Below are 14346 nucleotides of genomic sequence, written 5' to 3'. Positions count from 1 at the left end.
ATGAAGTCCTACATTTTAAATTAAGAAATTGTGTAATTACAACATCAATGCATATACCAGCAAAGTATCTACGAACTATTCTTTCATAACAGGGTTATAATAAATATAATCAATTCAAATAAAGTTAACTTAAGTTGCCTTTCCTAAATATCATATAAACAATACACATCTATGAAGTTCAAATTTATAAAAAAGTAAATCGTTTATTACATCTTAAATGTATATTCTGGAAAACTATCTACAAAGTATTCTTACATGACAGGATAACCTCGGGTAACCATAACAATAACATAAAAAAAATAAAATCTATGAAGTCCTAGATTTTTTAATTAAGAAATTGTGTGTTTTAAATACAGATGTATACACTAGCATAGTATCTACTAATATTTTTTTCATAACAGGGTTACCTGTGGTAACCCATGCAATAACAGCAATTACAACCAATTTAACTTAAGTTAATTCAGATCACCTTTACATTTACATCACATAAACAATATAACTTCAATGAATTCCTACATTGAAAATAATGAAGTTGGTTTATTACACCATAAATACATATACTAACAAAGTATCTACTAAGTATTCTGTCATGACAGGGTTACCTCAGGTAACCCATAAAATAGCTACAAGTATAATCCATTTAAATCGAGTTAAGACAGATCGCATTTTCTAAATATCGCGTAATCAATTTACATCTATGAAGTCCTACATGTAAAATAAAGAAATTGTTTGATTACAACATGAATGTTTACACTAGCAAAGTATCTAATAAGCATTCTTTCATAACAGGGGTACCTGAGGTAACCCCAAATATAATTGCAAATATAACCCACTTAACTGAAGTTATTTGAGATCACCTTTACATGTATATCCCATAAACAATATAACTTCAATGAAGTCCTACATTCAAAATGAATAAGTTGGTTTATTACAATTAATGTAAAGACTAGCAAAGTATCTACGAAGTATTCATTCATGACAGGATTACCTCAGGTAACCCCAATTATAACACCAAATACAAACAATTTAACTCAAGTGAACTCATGTAACATTTACATATAATCGCATAAACAATACAAATCTATGAAGTCCTACATTTTAATTAAGAAATTGTGTAATTACAGCATAAAAGTACAATGGTTCTCTGAAGTAATCTGACCATGTACAGTAGAACAATGGTTCCCTGGGGAAACCTGACCATGCACAGTAGTACAATGGTTCCCTGAGGTAACATGACAAAGCACAGTATTACAATGGTTCCCTGAGGTAACCTGGCCATGCACAGTAGTACAGTGGTTCCCTGAGGTAACATGACAATGTACAGAAGTGCAATGGTTCCCTGACAAAACCTGACAATGCACAGTAGTACAAAGGTTCCCTGAGGTAACATGACAATGCACAGTAGTACAATGGTTCCCTGAGGTAACCTGACCATACACAGTAGTACAGTGGTTCCCTGAGATAAACTGACCATGCACAGTAGTGCAATGGTTCCCTCGGTAACATGACCATGCACAGTAGTACAATGGATCCCTGAGGTAACCAGACCATACACAGTAGAACAATGGTTCCTTGAAGTAACCCGATCATGCACAGTAGTACCATGGTTCTCTGAGATAACCTTACCATGCACAGTAGTACAGTGGTTCCCTGAGGTAACCTGGTCATGTATAGTAATTTTCATATGACCTGAGGTAACCTTGTCATTTACAGTAATTTACAGATGACCTGAGGTAACCTGGTCATGTACAGTAATTTACAGATGACCTGAGGTAGCCTGTCCGTGAAAAAAAGAACATATATGTAATCTGGACTGAATAAGCTGACGAAGGGAGTTGACCATATCAATAGTACAATGGTTCCCTGGGGAAACCTGACCATGCACAGTAGCACAAAGGTTCCCTGAGGTAACATGACAATGCACAGTAGTACAATGGTGCCCTGAGGTAACCTGACCATACACAGTAGTACAGTGGTTCCCTGAGGTAACCTGACCATGCACAGTAGTGCAATGGTTCCCTCGGTAACATGACCATGCACAGTAATACAATGTATCCCTGAGGTAACCAGACCATGCACAGTAGAACAATGGTTCCTTGAAGTAACTCGATTATGCATAGTAGTACCATGGTTCCCTGAGATAACCTTACCATGCACAGTAGTATAGTGGTTACCTGAGGTAACCTGGTCATGTATAGTAGTTTACATATGACCTGAGGTAACCTTGTCATTTACAGTAATTTACAGATGACCTGAGGTAACCTGTCCGTGAAAAAAAGAACATAGATGTAATCTGGACTGACTAAGCTGACGAAGGGAGTTATGAACATTCAATTGTGGTAACCTGAGGTTTGTAGAAAATTAGCGTTTTGCAAAGTTTATCTGTGGTAACATCCCAAGTCAAACTGAACTGCTATTATTAGCTGTTTATTAGCTGTTATTTACCAGTTCTTCATATTTTTAGCAGTCCTTTAGCTGTTCTAAGCATTCAATCTAATAGCAGTTTGAAAAAAAGCCACAATTTCTTAGCATTCCGCTTAGCATTCATCTTAGCATTCGTCTTAACATTCGTCTTAGTATTCATCTTAGCATTCCTATTAGCAGTCGGGACAACAGTTATGACAGCAGTTCGATAGCAGTTGACCTTTTAATCTTTGTTATAAAGATGCTTGGATCTGGCTATGTTTTCAGCTCCATGTTCCATTTTGGCTCCATGTTGTGTGGAAATACTTTCTAGTGAAAAACTGAGTTTTTTGTCAATTGTTAGATTAATTTTAGCTGAATTGAATACTTTTACACACCTGCAGTAGTACAGTAAGTTGAAAGTTACAGTTAATGCTTGTGTATATTCTGACATAACTTTGTAGGGGAAACAGAAATCATACAGAAAGCACTAAAAAGGGGGATAGTTGTTTATTTAAATAGAATATCTGATTTGTTGACAGGATTGTAATAGAATATTAGCATATATTGTACAGTTCAAGATGTTATTAGAAAAGAGAGATATGATTGTTTTATCTATTATTTTGTTAATTAACAAATCTAATCATATTAAAGAGTTGAAAAAAAGGGGGAGGGAATATTATGTAAACCTTGGCCACAAATAGCTGATTGGTTAACATTGTCGGAAACAATCCATTAAATGAAATTAATTCAATATATAAGTTTACCTAAGTTTGTTTCAGAAAAAAACCAACATACAAATGTAATATATTACAAGTATCAAAAATTTATTTGTTTAAATCCAAAAGAGAAAGAGAATATAACTGTTATCTTTTTGTCTGCATTAAATATAATAAAGATAGTACATTTGGCATGTTCGGTTAAAAAATAATGATAAAAATAATAACTTTTAATCTGAAAATCACTTATTCAAGGTATTAATAAGCCTCTAAGTAGTAATAGTCCTTAAATAAGTTGCCTTTTAACATGTTTAAAATCTCTTATATTTAAAGTGCACTTTTAATTGTTCCTATATCATAAGGGCCACTGACAAAATTGATAATGGGTCTAGCTAAAGAAGTTGCTTCTCACATTTTTGTTTTACATTCCTTTAATTATGATTATAGTCTGTTATTAGATTGTATAGTTAGTGCTCTAATTACAAATATAAGTAAGTACATGTAAAACTTTTTTAAATTTTCATAGACTCGTCAATATGTTAGACAGTATATATTATTAGAATTTTAATAATTTTTGCTTTCATATCTTGTACACTGTACATTGATTATTCATGTGTCATCTTTTTTATTGCAACTTTTGGCAGATCCGATAGCATTCCACAGCAGTTAATAGCAGTTTATTAAACCATATAAGGATGTAAAACTTAGCAGTTTGCATGAATATTCATTATTGACAGCTGTTATTATAGCAGTTCTCATGAATATTCATTATTTGATAGCTGTTATTATAGCAGTTCTCATGAATATTCAGATCTCATTTAAATTTTTCGTTAAAAATAACTGCCAAAGAACTGTGAAGGCTAAATAAACTGCTAAGAAACAGCTATGGAATGCTATTGGAATGCCTTTATGCAAATTAATCATTGCCTTATATTTGAGAACTGTGAATGCTAATAAACTGCCAAATAACTGCTGTCAAGTGGGAACTGTGAATGCTAATAAACTGCTAAATAACTGCAGTTCACTTTGACTTAGGATGCAGCTGGTACAATGACCATGAAGTTGATACCTTAGGTAACCTCACCATATTCTAGCATACAGAGGTATTCTGATGTTACTTATTTATATACAGTAGTTAAGAAATGACATTAGTTAACATGTGCACTTGGCCATGTAAAGAAATGCAGAAGTGCCCTGAGTAAAACTAAAAAAATAGTGTTTTGTAAAGTTAATACAAAGTGTGGTAATACGAGTACATGTATGTGCAGTAATACAGAGTAACCTCACCATGTACAGCAATACAGAGGTAATATTAGGTAACCTCACAGCTTAATGTTCAATCATACAGAGGTGACCTGAGGTAACCTCACCATGTGAGCAATCATAGATATGATCTGAGATACAGGAAATACACAGTAATTTAGAGATGACCTAAGGTTATCTGACCATGTACAAAAGTCCACTGGAGATGTGAGGTTTTTCCTTGAAAATATCCAACATCTCTCAAATAAGATTGATTAAGACAATTAACATTTTAAAAAGCAGTTATATACTAAAGAACCTGTGCTTGAAACTACGTTACTTTCAAAGTAATGTCAAATGTCGCGTATGATACGATTTTGATACTCATACACAGCTAATGAATATTATGCATGAATATAGATAAGATCAGCACGTATAGCCATAGACTGAGAGTTGTAGATTTGTAGTGTAAATATATAGATGCCGTTTATAGAATACAAAATTAGATCAGAAACATAGTTATTAAAATTGAGAAAGGAAATGGTGAATTTGTCAAAGCGACAACCACCCGACCACAGAGCAGACAACAGCCGAAGGCAACCAATGGGTCTCCAATGTAGCGAGAATTCCCGCAGCTGTAGGTGTCCTTTAGCTTGCCCCTAAAAATATGCATAATAGTTCAGTGATAATGGACGTCATACTAAACTCCGAATTATACAAAAGAAACTAAAATTAAAATCATACAAGCCTTACAAAGGCTTTAATACTATAAAAGTTCTTAACAACATTATGTTTGCTTTAAATGAATGTTCAAATCATACATATCGCTTATTCCAGCTACACTTACAGTACTAATGTCTGTATCATTACTTTTTAAAATGAAACTAAACTTATCTTGTTCTCATATATTAGCAAAAGATGGAACTATATCGCTTAAATTACAAAAGAGTACATTTCTATTAATTTCTAGCGCTTTGCATTGAATGAGGAAATGGAACTCGATCTTCAATTCCATCCTTACAAATTGGATAAATTCTCTGTTCTAAAGGTGTTCTAGTATATCTACCAACTTCTATTAGTAATTTACTATTACTAATTCTGATTTTTACCATTTTAGAAATAACACTTGGTCCAGTAAAATTATTTTTAACTTTGCGATATGTTCTTAGTTTATTACTATGACTATTACCATTATTTGAGTCACAAAAAAGAGCTTGTTTCCAGTATTTTATGAATTCCTCTTCTAATTTCTTTTGAAAAGTATTTTTTTCTTTGACATAGTATTTTGATTTTCCCAGACATGTTGCAAACCAAGTTTACTTAATAACACTTTTAATTTACTACAAAAAACCATGAGGAAAGTTTAAGTTTTCATTGTATGCTTTCTTTACCATATGCGTATTCTGTCCATATGTAAATGTCATATATTACCAAACACAATGATAGTCAAAGTTTCAACAGGACATTCACGAAACTTAGGCAGCAATCATTTCATTTTCAGGGGGGGGGGGGGGCTATGTTTTTTTTTTTTAAAGTTTGTTTCTAATTGTTCTGCCACTATACGTAATGCTAAAGTTGAAATGAAAGAAAAAAATGTTTTCGACCTGTCTCCAAAAAATACTGTCTTTCGCCGAAGGAAAAAAATCCATAGCCCCCCCCCCCCCCCCCCCGAAAATCAAATGTTTGCTGCCTTGGGCATGTGTGGATAACTTTTATTCTTTCATAGTTAGTTTAAATAATTGTATATACATTTATTTACATAAATCTCTATGAAACCAGTTTTTGACAACTATTATTTTAAAAGTTTAAATCGCCATTCAAAAAGTCTTTTCTTTTTAATTATTTTAAGTCTTTTACGTTTCACTAAATAAATATCTGTTCACGTTGCAATGATCACAAATAAACCAAATATTAGGATTTTTTTCGTGAATTATTTGTCGTAACTTATTGTAAAAAAATGTATGTGTTCCTGTTTTCTCCTATTTTTCGCACTTATACTGTCAGTCGAAATAGAAAGTACAATGATGTATTTTTAGTTTATTCTATTTTTAGATCATGTTATTACTACGCATATGGGCACTATTGCCAAGATTACCTGAGGGCACCGATTACCTCAGGGCATACAGCAGCGGACCTAACTGCCATCTGCTTTAAAAAGTCGGAATGCTAAGCGGAAATACGAGTTGAATATAAAAGGCTCAACAAAAATGATACGGATACGTAAATACGCATATATATATATATATACATATTTACTAGAACACACCTGTGATTCGCGGGTCTGTGACTGAATTAAAGAATACAACTATGCGTAAGCCTTATAAGTATTGTCATCTGATAAAGTCATGTCGATTATAAGATACACAGTTTTCTCTGCTTTCAACATCTTTCTGTTTGGACCCGTCGACCTGGAACTGATCAATTATTGGTATTAATAATTTTATTTGGAAAACAAAAGGGCCTGGAAAGGAGTATGTTTTAATCAACAGCATTGTCCTTTATGAGTTCTAAATAAAGTTGAGTTATTTGATTCGCTGTTTTACGTCATTTCAACAAATTGAAAATTGTACATGCTGTACCTATACGCCTTATTTTAAGTCCAGATTTTTTATTGTTCGTATTGTCATCTTAGAAAGTCATACTGATAAAAGTACTACAAGTAGGAACAGTAGTAGTGTCAACCCTGTGATTACCACCCGTTTATATAGCAAAATCCTAAATACAGCGTTTGGTGGTGCGCCTGTCAGATGCGGAACGTACAGATAAGTTAAGGTAGCTATAAACAGTTAGGAAAAAACACTAAAATTTGCCCTTATGAATTTTACCATTCCCTTTTCATTGCTTTCTTGCAATATGAAGCTTACTGTTTTTGTCATATATGGGCATATGTATGTAATCAGAATCTTCCAGACATTTTATTTCCAGTATATAAAATAGTAAAATATAATTTCTTTTTGGTGTATCCATGGCAACAATCTGCATTTATTTGTTATAAAATATTGCAAAAAGGGGGGGAAAGGTGTCACATATTTCCCCAAAATTTGACTAAAAGTAGAATTTCAATTGCTTGCAGTAATACCTTTTCTGAAACTGTGTACATATATCATTCAGCAAATCCAATGAAAATCATATGTCTTTCATCTCATTTTTTTGTAAAGTTGCGTCAAAAACTTCGTGTAGAAAAAGAGTGTTTGTAAACAGTACATTAATTTCTGGACCGATGGACGGTCTAGCTATGAAAATACGGACTGTCAAACAGAAAACAGCCCATAAAACATGTAAAAAATAATCTTGATGCTCTTATAAACCACCTTTGAAGGCTAAATTAGCACTCATCTGTCTAAAAATGAATTTTATTTCACAATAACTTTCCTATTTGAAAAATCCACAGGGGCCATAATGCGAAACTCCTAACTGTGTATTGCTACCTAATAGGTAACAGGTGAATATACTATTGGTATCGGTATCGGATTCGACCCGGAACTTCTTAATTATAGGCAATATTAATTATGTGGAAAACAAAAGGGTCTGGAGTGGTGTAATTTTTAATCAACAGCATTGTACTATATTAGTAATATGTAAAGTTGAATTCTTTGATTCATCGTTTTTACGTGATGACGGCTGACAAATTGGACCTCGTAATTTTAGTATTATAGATATAGATATAGATATATATAGTTTTCAATTTAGACTCGTATATATAATATATATATATATAACGTTATGTAAAATTATCCCATTATACCAGCCCAATATCATAGTACAGGCTAGACTATCCTTTAATAATGAGAAATCTGGAAGCTAAAGTATCCCGATGAACTCACCGGTCGCCAAATATGACCGAAATGGTTGACATAGAATACGATTGAAACTTATTTGTATATAGAAAGACCTTAAAATTAGACATTTTGATTAAGAGTATCTGACGTGCGCTTACATACTAGGAATTTGAAGGACGTCTCATTTTAACAATTGAAGGACTCCTTATTAGCGATATTGTTTAGCTATTCAACATATATGTATCCTGGCAGATTTTTTATTTTATTTTTTTTGGTCTCCAACATCACTGTTTTTTTAAAAGAGATATATATTGCGAATATGGCTGGTGCGATAAATTGGTACCGCTAATGCTTACCCTTCCTTAAAACCATAAATCATCACAGTTTTTACAGGGTTCTTGTTTCTTTTATTTTTTAATGTTGTAGTTTATGGACTGTTGTGTGTATTGTTTTATTTTGACTGTGGCTTTGTTGATTGGTTTCAACCTGTTTTAGTGTTATTACCTATTTGGTAAATTCCTCCTCTCTCTTATATATGATACCATAATGAGTATATATTAAAATATCAGCGTTCATATGTACATTTATGTGGATACAATGTTGAATCAAAATAAACATAATTAGTAGATGAGTAAAAAAAAGAAAATGAAGAAATAGAAAAAGTAATTAAGGAGATATAAACAGGAAAAGTATAGAAGGCAATATATAAGGATATTTGTACGTGTGCAAGGTTGGAATTATTAAGTGTTTAACTTGTTTTACACAACAGACAACATTATAGATAGTGTTATATATAGACAACACGCTTATTCGTTCTAGTTGTAAGTTAGGCTGTCATCCTCAAACGTGTTAGTAATGGTGTACCTTCTGTAATATGTAGAATACAAGGGATATTCAAAGATTTAGACGAACATCTTCGAAACAGCATAATGGTTTGGAAATTGATCAAATCAAATAATATTGAAAATCTAAAAATGTTTACCGCGCTAAATGTTATATATGACAATCATACGAATAAGTCAGAAACTCCACTGTTGTTTGGTAGGTTTTTTTCTCTGTAAATCTTTTGTTTGTCGTTTACAGTTTAGTATAAATCAATCATGTCATTGGTTTTTCTCCTTTGAGTTGTTTTATTAGCTCACCTGGCCTAAAAGGCCAAGTGAGCTTTTCTCATCACTTGGCGTCCGTCGGTCGTCCGTCGTCGTCCGTCGTCCGTCGTCGTCTGTCGTCCGTCGTCGTCCGTCGTCGTCTGTCGTCCGTCGTCGTAAACTTTTTACAAAAATCTTCTCCTCTGAAACTACCAGGCCAGATTAATCCAAACTTAACCACAATCATCATTGATGTATCTAGTTTAAAGTTTGTGTTTTTTTACCCGGCCAACCATCCAAGATGGCCGCCACGGCTAAAAATAGAACATAGGGGTAAAATGCAGTTTTTGGCTTATAACTCAAAAACCAAAGCATTTAGAGCAAATCTAACTTGGGGGTAAAATTGTACATCAGGTCAAGATCTATCTGCCCTGAAATTTTCAGATGAATCAGACAACCCATTGTTGGGTTGCTGCCCCTAAATTGGTAATGTTAAGGAAATTTTACTGTTTTGGGTTATTATCTTGAATATTATTATAGATGGAGATAAACTGTAAACAGCAATAATGTTCAGCAAAGAAAGATTTACAAATAAGTCAACATGACCAAAATGGTCAGTTGACCCCTTTAGGAGTTATTGCCCTTTATAGTCAATTTTTTACTATTTTCCGTAAATATCCATGATCTGTTACAAAAATCTTCTCCTCTGAAACTACCTGGCCAAATTATTCCAAACTTGACCACAATCATCATTGATGTATCTAGTTTGAGCAAATCTGACATGGGGTAAAATTGTTCATCTGGTCAAGATCTATCTGTCTTGAAATTTGATGATGAATGGGACAGCTCGTTGTTAGGGTGCTGCCCCTAAATTGGTAATGTTAAGGAAATTTTGCTGTTTTGGGTTATTATTTTGAATATTATTATATATAGAGAAAACTGTAAACAGCAATAATGTACAGCAATTTAAGACTAAAAACTAAGTCAAAATGACCAAAATGGTCAATTGACTGCCTAAAGGTTTTTGTCCTTTATAATCAATTTTTAACAATTTTCATAAAATTTGTAAATGTTTACTTACATTTTCTTCTGAAACTACACGGACAAGTTCATTATAGATAGATATAATTGTAAGAAGCAAGAATGTTCAGTAAAGTAAGATGTACAAACACATCACAATCACCTAAACACAATTTTGTCATGCACTGTCTGCTTCCTTTGTTCAATTCACATATACCAAGGTGAGCGACACAGGCTCTTTAGAGCCTCTAGTTATTTTGGCAAATGGTGTCGACGTGTGTTGCATGTGTTTATAGTAAGCTTACACACGCAATATCTTCTTTCCGATTGTGACATATAGTCACAATTTGCATTAATTGTGTAGCTAGTTTTTTAGATAACACTTATTAATCTTTAAATTTCGGAATGTCTACAGCAACTATTTCCAAATGGCGTACACCGTTACTTTAAAAAAAAACAACGTTTGAGGCTATTCAAGAAATGAAGATACTTCGGGAAACACAACAGCATTGACAGTCAAGTAGTTACATACTCGAAAAGAGGGGGAGAGTGATTAAAGAGATACTAAGCATTTACTTGATTTTCCTAACGAAATAGATATGTACAATATTTTAGATAAAGAAAGAGCCATTTCCAAATGTAAAATACAACTTTTAAGGTATGTTAATGATAAACCGCCATCTTGGATTGTACAATCACAGTACAAAATCGGTCTAGTTTTTTGCCCAAATCAGCAAATTTGGAAACAGATTTGCAATTTTATGGTTAGACTGTTTATTTATATAAAGAAAACCTGATAATTTATTGTATTATCCGAGATATTTTAACAAATATCAACCTTTTTTGTTTTTAAAATCATTTTTTGCAAAAGAAACATTTAAGGGGAGATAACTCTTTTAGTACAAAATTTATACTAGGCTAACAGGGCTTGTTTTTTATTTTTTCTTGTGGCAAAAAAACAAGTTCGGTGACACCATGTTTTCTTTTTATTTTCTTAAAGCATATTACGAAACCTATCTTCTCACAATTTATTTCAAAATTCTATCTCATAGAACTTTTTTTATGCACTCTTATGTGTTTTTCCATGAACAATCTAACCAAATTTAGGCAATTTTCAACGACTCATAGCTTGAAAAATAGCACGGTGAACCATACTTTTTATTATATTTTTGAAAAAAGCATAGTAAAATGTTCATTATGGCAAATTATAAGAAAATTCTGTCTCAAAAACATTTACTTATGATCTAACTTAAAGAAGCATTTGAAATAAACAGTGATTATTTTATCGAGTATGTGTGTACCATCAAAGAAAGATGACTGTATCCCGGGTTACTACTCCCGAAAAAGAAAAAGGAATAAAATCAGATCTTGAACTACATGTCGCGGTTATCAGGACAGTAGAATTTTTCATATGAATATGTGATACAAGTGGAAAATATCAACGAATTAACATTTTTTTTGTCATAATTAGTCATAACTGTGTGAATTAATGTGTATTTACAATAAGTATTATTTTAGTAACAAAACTTATTATCTATCTTGTTTTAAGTAAGCAAGTAAGAGAAATTGTCTAAACGATCGAGTTAGTTAACGATTGAGTTAGTTAAGTCATTAAAACAAGTTAGCTTAGTCTTTATAGCAACCAAGCTTAAGGTCTTTATAACTCTAAAACTGCTAATATTTCTTAAAGTTACCAATTCAGGGGCAGCAACCCGAAAACACGTTGAATGTGTCTGAAACTTTAGGCAGAGATTTTGCTTACCTGATGAACATTTTAACCCTTGTTAGATTGGCTCTAAATGCTTTAGTTTCAGAGATACAAGCCCAAATCTACATTTAACCCCTCTCCCCCCCCCCATTATGTTCAATTTTTTTAGACATGGCGGTCATCTTCATTATTGGGCGTGTCAAGGGGTACTATTTTTTAAAACTAGTTACCATAAGGATGGTTTGGGCCACATCTGATTTTATTTTGCCAGTAGTTTAATTTTTTTCAAAGTGATGAGAAGAGCTTATAAAAAAAAAGAAGATGTGGTATGATTGCCAATGAAACAACAATCCACAAAAGACCAATATGACATAAACATTAACAACTATAGGTCACCGTACGGCCTTCAACAATGAGCAAAGCCCACACCGCATAGTCAGCTATAGAAGGCCCCGATAAGACAATGTAAAACAATTCAAACGAGAAAACTAGGTGAGCTAAAAAAAAAACTGACAAAAAGCAATGAACATAAGGCAAAAGTGTCGGACAAAAAGCAAAATTATCGGACAAAACGCAAAACGGACAAAAAGCAACGGACAAAAAGCAAATGTTTCGGACAAAAAGCAAAATAATCGGACAAAAAGCAAAACGGACAAAAAGCAACGGACAAAAAGCAAAAGTTTCGGACAAAAAGCAAAATAATCGGACAAAAGGCAAAACGGACAAAAAGCAACGGACAAAAAGCAAAAGTTTCGGACAAAAAGCAAAATTATCGGACAAAAAGCAAAAGCGGACAAAAAGCGAATTGCGGACAAAAAGCACCGTATCAAAGCAGCAAGTGCCAACTCTTGAAGAAAATCATTTAACTTATGGCCTCAATTTTAGACGGTTGGCTGCGATTGGTCATATAGTAACACGTGTTTAATTAACCGCGATCAACAGTTGCAGAGACCGAGCATGATTTTTTTTAAAGTATTTGTCTTAATGTTTACAATAACAGAACAAAATCCTTTTTTGAAGACATTTCACTCACTAATGAAGTAGAAAATTCATTCTTTTGATAGATTTATATGTTATTGAATTCTAATTATAACTTGAATTCGAATCTATCAGGGGCGGATCCAGTCATTTTAAGAAAGAGGTTCCCAACCCAGGAAAAAGGGGGTTCCAACTATTTGTCCACATTCGAATGCATTGATCGTCCAAAAGAAGGGGTTTCAGCCCATGGCGCACCCTTCTCCCCAACTGAATAATAAATTCATGTATTTGGCAGCAAACGTGCGATTTTCACGAAATGTGTAAACGGGGGATTGGGAAATCGGAAATGGCACATCCTGCATTTTTCATCAAAGTGAAGATCACAGCCTGTTTAGCCCCCCTCCCGCTTTCCGTTTCACCCATAAAAATTAAACCTTATCTAACTTACCACTAAGGATTTCTTTAATATATTATACTTTTTAACGAAGTCTCAAACGTGTTAACACACATCTTATACTTGAAATAGTTCTTTTGTTTTTATTAAATTATTAGATTTATGATTTTTTTTCTAGAAAAAAACCTCCGTTGAAGGGAAATGAAAAAATATGTGTTTATACTATAACTTACATTTACTAATTTGATGCCAATCCATTTAAGTTTCTCAAATGTTCAGCTTGCAAAATGTAATACTTCTTCCTTGAAACGTCGTACAAGTCAAATACAAAACAAAAGTAACAAAAAAAAACAGGCCGGAAACAACCTGCCGTATAATTTTTCTGCACTTGAAGTCAGGTCAAGGTCAGACGCCTCGGACCTTGACCTAACTATTCGTGCAGAAAAACTATCCGGCAACGGTTGTTACCGGCCTGTTTCTTTGTTACCTTTGTATTGTATCTAATACTTCATTTACCCGTATACGTTATTTTCTTTTCTGGCATTTTGTCAAAGGTTATTGTTGTCTTTCTACATCCCACATTGGTTTGTACTGGTCAGGAACCCGATGTCCAGTGGTTGTCTTTTTTTTTTGGTGTGGTTTACAATTGCTTCTCGTTTCTCGTTTTTTTGTTATATAGATTATACAGTTTGTTTTCCTTTTTGAATTGTTTTACATTTAATAATTTTGGGTCCCTTTATAGCTTGCTGTTCGGTGTGACTCATAATTGCTCCGTGTTGCAGGCCGTACTTTGACCTTTAATGGTTTACTTTCACAAATTGTGACTTGGACGGAGACTAGTCTCATTGGCACTCATACCACATCTACCTATATCTATCTATATCAAAGTAAATTACACCGCATATTTACCGAAACAAAAGACAGTAATCGTTTTATCCCATATTTTATTCCGAGAGAAACGTATGTCATGAAAACATTTTTTTCGGAATATAGTATAAAACGATTACTGTCTTTT

This window comes from Mytilus trossulus, chromosome 4, assembly GCF_036588685.1.
Source record: "Mytilus trossulus isolate FHL-02 chromosome 4, PNRI_Mtr1.1.1.hap1, whole genome shotgun sequence".
Classification (NCBI taxonomy): Eukaryota; Metazoa; Mollusca; class Bivalvia; order Mytilida; family Mytilidae; genus Mytilus; species Mytilus trossulus.
Note: the sequence above shows the minus strand (reverse complement) of the source record.